General features: G+C 38.3%; 1 protein-coding gene across 1 annotated transcript in view; it reads left to right on the plus strand.

Annotated features, from left to right (window-relative positions):
- The window catches only part of KANSL3 (KAT8 regulatory NSL complex subunit 3), a 56,673-nt gene extending 52,963 nt beyond the window's left edge, over positions 1-3,710 (plus strand). The window contains exon 23 of the transcript XR_006888486.1: positions 674-3,710. The gene's annotated coding sequence lies outside the window, so the exon portion shown is untranslated. The remainder of the gene's footprint in view (positions 1-673) is intronic.
- Positions 3,711-10,020: the final 6,310 nt, after the last annotated feature.

Raw genomic sequence — 10,020 nt, forward strand, 5'->3', positions numbered from 1 at the left:
GGCAACATCCCACATAAAGTAGAGGAAGATTGGCCCAGATGTTAGCTGAGGGTCAATCTTCCTCACCAAAAAAAAATAATAATAAGGAAATATAAAGTATGCCTAAGCATTTGTCCTGTTGTGGAAAGATACTGATTAAGAAGCTGATAAGGGAGGGGCCAGCCCTGTGGCCTAGTGGTTAAGTTTGGCACTCTCTGCTTCAGTGGGCTGGATTCAGTTCCCAGCCATGGACCTACACCAGTTGTTGGTGGCCATGTTGTGATGGTAACCTACATACAAAATAGAGGAAGATTGGCACAAGTATTAGCTCAGGGTGAATCTTCCTCAAGCAAAAATAGGAAGATTGGTAACAGATGTTAGCTCAGAGTGAATCTTCCTCAGGGGAAAAAAAAAGCTGATAAGGGTGTATAAATATAATATGAGAATGGATATTAAGGCAATAGTAACCACCCTAAGAACAAAAATAGAATGTAAACCTTTTATACCCGCAAAAGAAAACTTGCTGAATTTATTGGAAAGTAAGAAAGAAAGAAAAAAAAGGAAATACGCCAAACAGAAAATGCAGAATGAGTAAATATAAGTGGATTAAATTTACCAATTAAAAAAGAAAGAATAGAGTCCTAGGTAACTCGCATCTGATGGGGGCTATTTTGTCTCAATCTTTGTTATCCAGGACCCTAGGCCGCAAGAACTGTGGAGACAAAATGCCAGGTAAATAAAAGCTGGGAGGGTCCTTGGAGATGATGCCTTGCCATGTTTTCCACACCTGGCTCGCTGAATTATTTGGGGATTTAAAATATGACCAAGTCCCACTCTCATAGCTTATGATTCAGATCTGGGGTAGGGCCGTGGAATCTGTGTTTTAAAACTTGCCTTACGTGAGCTCTGGGGATCTCTGGCTTCTGACACCCTCCCTCAATTCCCAGAGGAAGGACCTGAGTCTTGGAGAGGGCAAGGGAGTTTGCCAGGGCCACACAGCTGATGGCGGAGGGCTGGGAAAGACCAAGATGTCTCCAAAGGGCTCGTTCTGTTTCACTGGCCCTGGCCTAACGGCAGGTGGTAGAGCTAGTTCTGAGCTGTACTTGCTTCTCTAGACTGTGGCCTCTAGGAGTGCTAGTTGTCTCATGGGCTGGATACTGGGAGACAGAGGCAAAGTCTCCTACCTCTTATAAAGCCCACTCTAGGCATAGGAAGCCCTGAAACAGAGTTTTCTGGGCCATAGTGTCTCTGACATGTGAGGATTCCACACATGGCACTTTTAAAAATGTCAACTTTTTATTCAGATACAATGTACATGCAGAAAAGTCCTCAAATAAAGTGTACAGTATGATGGTTTTCCCAAACAACATGTGAACGCTACCGCACTATCCCCCTGCTACTCCAGAGTAACCTCTTTCCTGACTTCTACCCCTAGAGATTGGCTTTGCCTGTTTTCAAACTTTATAATGATGGAATCATGTACTTTTTTGTGTCTGGCTTTTTTCAACATTATCTGGGGTTCATCCATGTTGCGTGTATCGGTAGGTCATTCTTAATACTGTATTTCTTTGTATGAATATATCACCATATGATAGTTCCCAGTTTGGGGTTATTGTAAATAATGCTATTATATGCATGCCTTTTGGTGAATACATGTACCCATTTCTTTTGGTGGAATGGAATTGCTGGGTCATAGGGTATGCTTATATCGATCTTTAATAGATGCTGCAAAACCAATTTCCAAAGAGATTATAGCACATAGCACCTTTTAAAGGAAAATTTTTGATGGCGAGGACCCTATCCAGGAGGCTAAGAACTGGCCTGGATTCCTGCTCTAGAGGCATTTCTGCTGGGGAGGAAACTACTGTGCCAGCCATCAGCAGGCAGTTGTATGAACAGGACAGGTCCTGTTCCTGTGTAAGGGCCGAGAACTGCATATACATAGCTGTGTGTTTATTTGAGTGAATCAGCACAACTTTATTTCAAGTTTATGCCACTCTGAATGAACAGATGTGTCTTCTTTCAAAAGGTTTATTAATAGAGCTGTAAGTTAATGTCTTGGCAAGAAAAGACGGCATCTCAAAGGGCACATCAGAGTTAATGAAGAGACCATTTGGTCAGGGTTAAGAGAAACAAGAGATGCTGAAGTGCCCAGGGACACAACAGTGGAAAACTGTTGCCACTCGTTGACCCACAGGAACGCTGATTGGGTTCTGGCAAGAGCTGTAGCCCTGTAGAGCCAACTCGACTGTAAGAGGAACACAGAGAGAGTGGGTTTGGTGGGAGCTGGGAACAAATTCTCCAATCTCCTGTCCTGTCTCATCTGCTGGTGTATCCTGTTGGCTAAACCCAGGTGGAAGCCAGCAAACAAGAGGGGCCGATGCAGTCCGTGTGGGTCAGCCTCCTGGGATAGTATCCTAGGACCTAAAGCAGGGCAGAGGGAGAAGGATGGATCTGGAGGGGCAAATGGAGTGACCAACGCAGTAGTTACGCTTTTCAACTGTAAAAGACTTGCGTATTCAGAGTAGAAATTTTGGCAAGTGCAGAAAAGTATTCTTTAAAAGTGCTTATAACCTCACCCACTAGAAGCATCCACTGTTCACATTTTGGTGTATTTGTTTCTAGACCTTTTCTTTACTTATTTTAAATAGTTGAAATCATACCAAACATAGGTTTTTATTTGTAATGAGCTGGTACCAGAATTCCTCCTGAGGAGAAAACTTTCTGTTTGGGGAAAGTTCAAGAAACTGAAACAGATGGTGTGGCTCTGATTACCAGTTTTAGCAGGAACCCAAACAGAGTGGTAAATGAATTTATATTCATTTATGCAGGAGAAAGTGAATTAATTTATATTCACATGTGCTTTTCAAGGGTATGGGACTAGGAAATAGTCCTAATGGTGAAGTGGCCAAGGGATGGTTTAAGAATGGTATATCAAAACGGATGACTATTCCTCCATTCTCCATATTAGTAAAATTACAGTTTTGTTGAATTGGGAGAGATCCTTTCTCAGGGAAGGACTCAGCCCTTACTGAGGAATGGGCGTGTAGCCCAGTTCTGGTTAGTGAGTTATAAGGGCAGTGTGCCAGGGACTACTAGAAAGGGTTTTCCTCCTGATAAAAAGGGAGAGACATGTGAGGAGAAATTCTCTGCCCTGCGTTGACCTCTGTTTCCTGCCCTCAAAGGACATAATTCTAGGAGCTGCTGCAGCCATCTTGCAACCAGGAGAAAAAAGCCAAGGCAGCACTGAGTTACTGTTAGGCCCCGCACAATATTAAGAATCAGGATTCTGGCCCCACTCAACTCTGCCCCTGCATCATTTGTTGATGCTGAGTCCTTGTATCTTGACCGTGATTTGTCCTTGTAAGTGGGGAGAATAAAACAAACAGTGCTTACATCTAGGCCTTTTCCCAGGTTGTCATTACTGTTATTTTTCTCTTTTTTTATTGTGATGAAATTCACAATACATAAAATTTACCTTAACCATTTTTGAGTACAGTTCAGTGGTATTAAATACATTCACATTGTTGTGCAACCATCCCCACCATCCATCCCCATAACTCTTTTTCGCTTGTAAAACTGCAACAATGTACCTACTAAAGCAATAAATCCCTGTTCTCTCCTTCCCCCAGCCCTTGGCAACCACTGTTATACTTTCTGTTTTTATGATTTTGACTACTCTGATAAGTACCTCATCTAAGTGGAATCATACAGTATTTATCTTTTTGGACTGACTTATTTCACGTAGTATAATGTCCTCAAGATTCATCCATGTTGTAGCATATTGCAGAATCTCCTTCCTTTTTAAGGCTGAATCATATTCCATTGTATGTATAGACCACATTTTGCTTAGCCATTCGTCACTTGATGGACATTTGGGTTTTTTCCACGTTTTGACTATTTAATACTGTGAAAGTGCTGCTATGAGCGTGGGTGTACAAATATTTTTCCAAGACCCTGCTGTCACTTCTTTGGGGTATAGACCCAGAGGTAGAATTGCTAAATTATATGGTAGTTTTACTTTGAACTTTTTGAGGAACCACCATACTATTTTTCCCAGTGGCTGGACCATTTTACATATAATCCCACCAACAGTGCACAAGGGTTCCAATTTCTCTGTGTCCTCTCCAATCAACACTTATTTTCTTTTTTTTTCCTAAACAGCCATCTTAATGGATGTAAGTGTTATTTCATTGTAGTTTTGATTTGAATTTCCCTAATGATACTGATTTTGACCATCTTTTCATGTGCTTATTGGCCATGCATATATCTTTTTTGGAGAAATGTCTATGTCTATTCAAGTCCTTTGTGGTTTTTTGGCTTTTTTTCTTATTTTGCTGAGGATGATTTACCCTGAGCTAACATCCATTGCCAATCCCTCTTTTTTTTTTCTTTGCTTGAGGAAGATTAGCCCTGAGCTAACTAACACGTGTGCCAGTATTCCTCTATCTTGTATGTGGATTGCTGCCAAAGTGTGGCTGACAAGTAGTGTAGGTCTGCGCCCGGCATCCAAACCTGCAAACTCAGGCTGCTAAAGGAGCGCACTAACCTGAACCACCACACCACGAGGCTGGCCCCTGCCTATTGAATTGGTTTGTTTGGTTGTTGAGTTTTAGAAGGTCTCTATATATTCTGTATATTAATCCTTTATCAGATATAATAAATATTATCTCCCATTCTGTGAGTTGCCTTTTTACTCTGAGGATAATGTATTTTGATGTACAAAGTTTCAAAATTTTAATAAAATCTCATTTGTCTATTTTTTCTTTTGTTACCTCTGCCTTTGGTGTCATATTCCAGAAATCATTGCCAAATCCAATGTCTTGGAGCTTTGCCCTACGTTCTCTTCTAAAGAGTTTTATTGTTTTAGGTCCTTGATCCATTTTGAGTTAAGTTTTGTATATAGTGTTAGGTAAGGGTGTAACTTCATTCTTTTCCATGTGAATATCCAGTTTGCCTAGCACCATTTGTTGAAAAGAGTGTCCTTTCCCCATTGAATGGTCTTGACACCTTTGTCAAGAATTGTTTGACCAATCCCATTTGCAACAACATAGATAGACCTGGAGGGTATTATGTTAAGAGAAATAAGCCAGACTGAGAAAGACAGACACCATATAATTTCACTCCTATGTAGAAGATAAACAAACACACGGACAAAGAGAACAGTTCAGTGGTCACCAGGGGAAGGGGGTAGGGGGTGGGCACAGGGGGTGAAGGGGAGCACTTACGTGGGGACCAACAAGAAATAATGTACAACTGAAACATCACAATGATGTAAACTATTATGAACTCAATAGGAAGAATGTCAAAAAAATAATTTGACCAAATATGTGAGAGTTTATTTCTGGGCCCTCTATTCCATTGGTCTGTATGTTTATCTTTATGCCAATACCACAGTTTTGATTATTGTAGATTTGTGGTAAGGTTTGAAATCAGTATGAGCTTTCCCTGTTTTGTTCTTTCTCAAGATTTGGCTATTCAGGGTGCCTTGAGATCCCATATGAATTTTAGGATGGGTTTTGCTCTTTCTGGAAAGAACATCATTGGGATTTAGATGAGACTTGCCTTGAATCTGTAGATCACTTTGGGTAATATTGACATTTTAACAATAAGTCTTTCAGTTCATGAACACGGGATGTGTTTCCATTTACTTACATCTTCTTTAATTTCTTTCAGCAATAGTCTGTAGTTCTTATTGTGTAAGTTTTAACCTCCTTGGTTAATTCCCAAGTACTTTATTCTTTTTGATGCTATTGTAAATGGCATTGTTTTTGTAATTTCCTTTTCACACTGTTCATTGTTAGTGTATAGAAATTCAACTGATTTTTGTGTGTTTACTTTGTGTCCTGCTACTTTGATGAATTCATTTGTTCTAACAACTTTCTTGTGGAGTCTTTAGGTTTTTCTACCTATAAAATCATATCATCTGCAGAAAGAGATAACTTTACTTTTTTCTTTCCAATTTAGGTACCTTTTATTTCTTTTTTCTTGTCTAATTGCTCTGCCCAGAATTTCCATTATTATGTTGAATAGAAGTGGTGAAAGTGAGCATCCTTTCCTTGTTCTTGATCTTGGAGGAAAAGCTTTCAGTCTTTTATCATTAGCTATGAGGTTTGCTGTGGGTTTTTCATATATGGCTTTTGTTATGTTGCAGTAGTTTCCTTCTTTTCCTATTTTATTATGTATTTTTATCATGAAAGGATGTTGAATTTTTGTCAAATGGTTTTCCTGCATCAACTGAGATGATCATGTGATTTTTTTCTTCATTTTGTTGATGTGGTGTTTTACATTGATCAATTTTTATATGTTGAATCATCCTTGCATTCCAGGGATAAATACCACTTGGTCATGGATAATCCTTTTTTACTATGCTGCTGAATTCAGTTTGCTAGTTATTTCATTGAGGACTTTTGCATCAATTTTCATAAGGGATTTTGGTCCATAGTTTTCTTTTCTCATAGTGTCTTTGGCTTTGTGTCAGGTTTATGCTGGCCATATAAAATGAGTTAGGAAGTGTTTCCTGCTCTTTGATTTTTTGGAAAAATTTGAGAAGGATTGGTATTCTTTAAAGGTTTGGTAGAATTCACCATAGAAGCTGTCGGGTCCAGGACTTTTCTTTATTGGGAGATTTTTGATTACTGATTCGCTCTCCTTACTAGTTATAGGTCTATTCAGATTTTCCTTTTTTTTTTTTCTTTTTTGAGGAAGATTAACCCTGAGCTAACTACTGCCAATCCTCCTCTTTTTGCTGAAGAAGACTGGCCCTGAGCTAACATCCGTGCCCATCTTCCTCTACTTTATATGTGGGACGCCTACCACAGCATGGCTTTTGCCAAGGGGTGCCATGTCCACACCCGGGATCCGAACTGGCAAACCCTGGGCCACCAAGAAGCAGAGCGTGCGAACTTAACCACTGCGCCACTGGGCCGGCCCCGAGATTTTCTATTTCTTTTTGATTTAGTCTTGGTAGATTTTGTCCATTTCATCTAGATTACCCAATTTTTGGGAATACGGTTGTTGATAATACTCTCGTATAAATCTTTTTATTTTTATAGAATTGGTAGTAATGTTCCCACTTTCATTTTTGATTTTAGTAGTTTGAGTGTTCTCTCTTTTTTTCGTTTCATTTAGCTAAGTACCACTTTTGTTGATCTTTTTGAAGAATCACCTTTTGGTTTCATTGATTTTGTTTTATTTTTCTGTTCTATGTTTTGTTTCTCTCTGTTCTAATCTTTATTATTTCATTCTGCTGGCTTTGAGTTTGCTTGTTCTTTTTCTAGTTCCTTAAGTTGTAAGCTTATGTTGTTGATTTAGGATCTTGTTTTTTAAATGCAAATATTTATAGCTATAAATTTCCCTCTTAGTACTACTTTTGCCCTTTCCTATAGGTTTTGGTATGTTTTATTTGTGTGTGTGTGTGTGCAAAGTTTTATATTTTTTCCTTTTTTGATTGAGATATAATTGACATATAACATTGTATTAGTTTTCAATGTACAACATAATGATTTGATGTATGTATATATTGTGAAACGATTAACAATAAAAGGAAACGATTGTTTCCTTCACATAAATATCCAGAAGTGGAATTGCTGATCACATGGTAGTTGTATTTTTAAGTGTTTTCATCTTCATTCACCTCTAAGTATTTTCTTATTTCCCTTGTGATTTCTTCTTTGATCCATTGGTTGCTTAAAAGTGTCTTGTTTAGGGTGGCATAGAGGTTAAGTTTGCATGCTCTGCTGTGGTGGCCTGAGGTTCATGGGTTTGGATCCTGGGCGTGGACCTACTCGCTGCTCACCAAGCTGTGCTGTCGTGGTGTTCCACCTACAAAATAGAGGAAAATTGGCATAGATGTTGGCTCAGGGACAATCTTCCTCAAGCAAAAAGAGGCAGAGTGGTAACAGATGTTACCCCAGGGCCAATCTTCCTCACACACACACACACAAAAGTGTATTGTTTAATTTCCACAGTTTTATGAATTTTCTAGTTTTACTTTTGTTATTGATTTCTAACTTCATGCTGTTGTACTCACAGAAGATAGTTTGCATGATATCTGCCTTTTTAAATCTATTCAAACTTTATTTATGGCCTCACATCTGGTCTGTCCTGGAAAATGTCCCATGAGACACGTGCACTTGAGAAAAATGGGTATGCTGCTGTTGGGTGGAGTGTTATGTATATGTCTGTTAGATCGAGTTGGTTTATTGTGTTGTTAGTTCTCTGTTTCCTTCCTTGTCTTTTGTCTGATTGTTCTATCCATTATTGTGAGTGGGATATTGAAGTCTCTATTATTGTAGAACTGTCTATTTCTTCCTTCACTTCTGCTAGTTTTTACTTCATATATTTTGATGGTCGAGCATTAGGTGCATAAATGTTTATAATTGTTGCATCTTCTTGCTGTATTGAACCTTTTCTTATATGTCCTGGCCATTGGCAGTTGATTCAACCATAAGCCCCCCTCCCCTCCCTGGAAATCAGGGGGTGGCACTGAAAGTTCCCATCTTCTGATCACTGGCTGGTTCTCCTGGTAACTGGCGCCCACCCCTCGGGGGAGTCTTATCACTCAGGAAATTCCAAGGGTTTTGGGATCTGTGAGCCAGGAACTGTGGGTGAAAATCAAATATATCTGAGAAAGATATTTTGGTTATCTGAATGACCAAATGTGTATATTTCTTATAAATCACGATATTTTGTTATTTTAACAGAAAGAAAGCCAAATTCTGGTTTTCTGTCAGTATAATATTTGATACTAAAGCTCTTTCTGAAAATCTTATAAATAAAGACATCAAACCTTAGCCAGCTTTGACCACTCAAATAAAATTCCTTTCTACAAACCTATAACTTTTTATATCCATACATATCCCTTATAGCTTGTCAAGGTGGCAAAAATGAGCATGTTTATTAATAGACCTAAATATATATATAGTCTTCATTACCATATAAAGAGACAAAAATACATAAAAGTATGCTTGTAATTAGTGTTTCAGTGTTTTATTTTACTAAAAAATGATTTAGGAATTGAATGAATATCAATTAACTCAATTTACAATCAGTCCAAGATTTTAGGTTACCTAAAGTTCTTGAAAACTATCTTGCAGTTGACATACTGCAAAATGTAATTATTGTTGAAATAATGTCTGCCAGAGTAATTATTCTATTTGGTTAAACATAAATTTTTCATAATCTTAAACATTAAGTGATACTAGCGTATTTGACCAGTAAACCTCTGAGTTTAGGAAGAACATAGCCAAACAGAATAAAATGTAAGCTTGTATTATACTTAATGCTGATAACTTAGAGAAGACATAGCTGTTTTTGGTAAAACAATATTAGTCATTTGCAAAAGATTTATATAAATTATGTGATACTGAATTCTTAAAGCATTTGAGTTAGTTTGCATAAGAATGCTTTTTCCCACATTGAAAGTATTAGAGGTTCAATTTCCTTAATTTGGGGGAATTTTAGGAATATTCAGTTTACATAAGCTCTTATTTCTAAGATAAATAAATGTCAATCAGAATAGAGGTCCTTTAAGAGATTTATAACCTAATCTAATTTGATAATGCCATCTGAAGATAAGTACTTCACAGTCAGACACTTACACATACAAACAGAGTTCATAGTTTCAATTCTAAAATTTCAACCATGGGTCAAGCATACACAGAGAAAAACAACACTCAGTGTTGAACATTTCCTATCCATGAGCTGTTTCCTTCCCAGTGGGTGATACTGACCCTCTTAGTCTCAATTTCACATGCCAGTGTACAATAAGCTAATCACTGAGACACTGGGTGACTAGAGATGGAGAAGAGTTTATTCAAATTGGCCACAACAGGTGAGAGGATAGGTTCTCTCAAATCTGCCTTAAAAGAAGAAAGCAGGGGGTTTTATAGAGCTGAGGGGCTTGGGAGGAGGAGTTTCAGAGGACCAAAAGGGAAATCTGGGTTTCTTTCACTCCAGGTAAGCCCTTGGGCAACCAGACTTCTTGGCCTCAGTGGCAGCTGGGGGCTGGTTATCTGGTGATTATAACTTCCTTGAAGG

Source organism: Equus quagga, chromosome 5, assembly GCF_021613505.1.
Source record: "Equus quagga isolate Etosha38 chromosome 5, UCLA_HA_Equagga_1.0, whole genome shotgun sequence".
In the NCBI taxonomy this organism is placed as follows: Eukaryota; Metazoa; Chordata; class Mammalia; order Perissodactyla; family Equidae; genus Equus; species Equus quagga.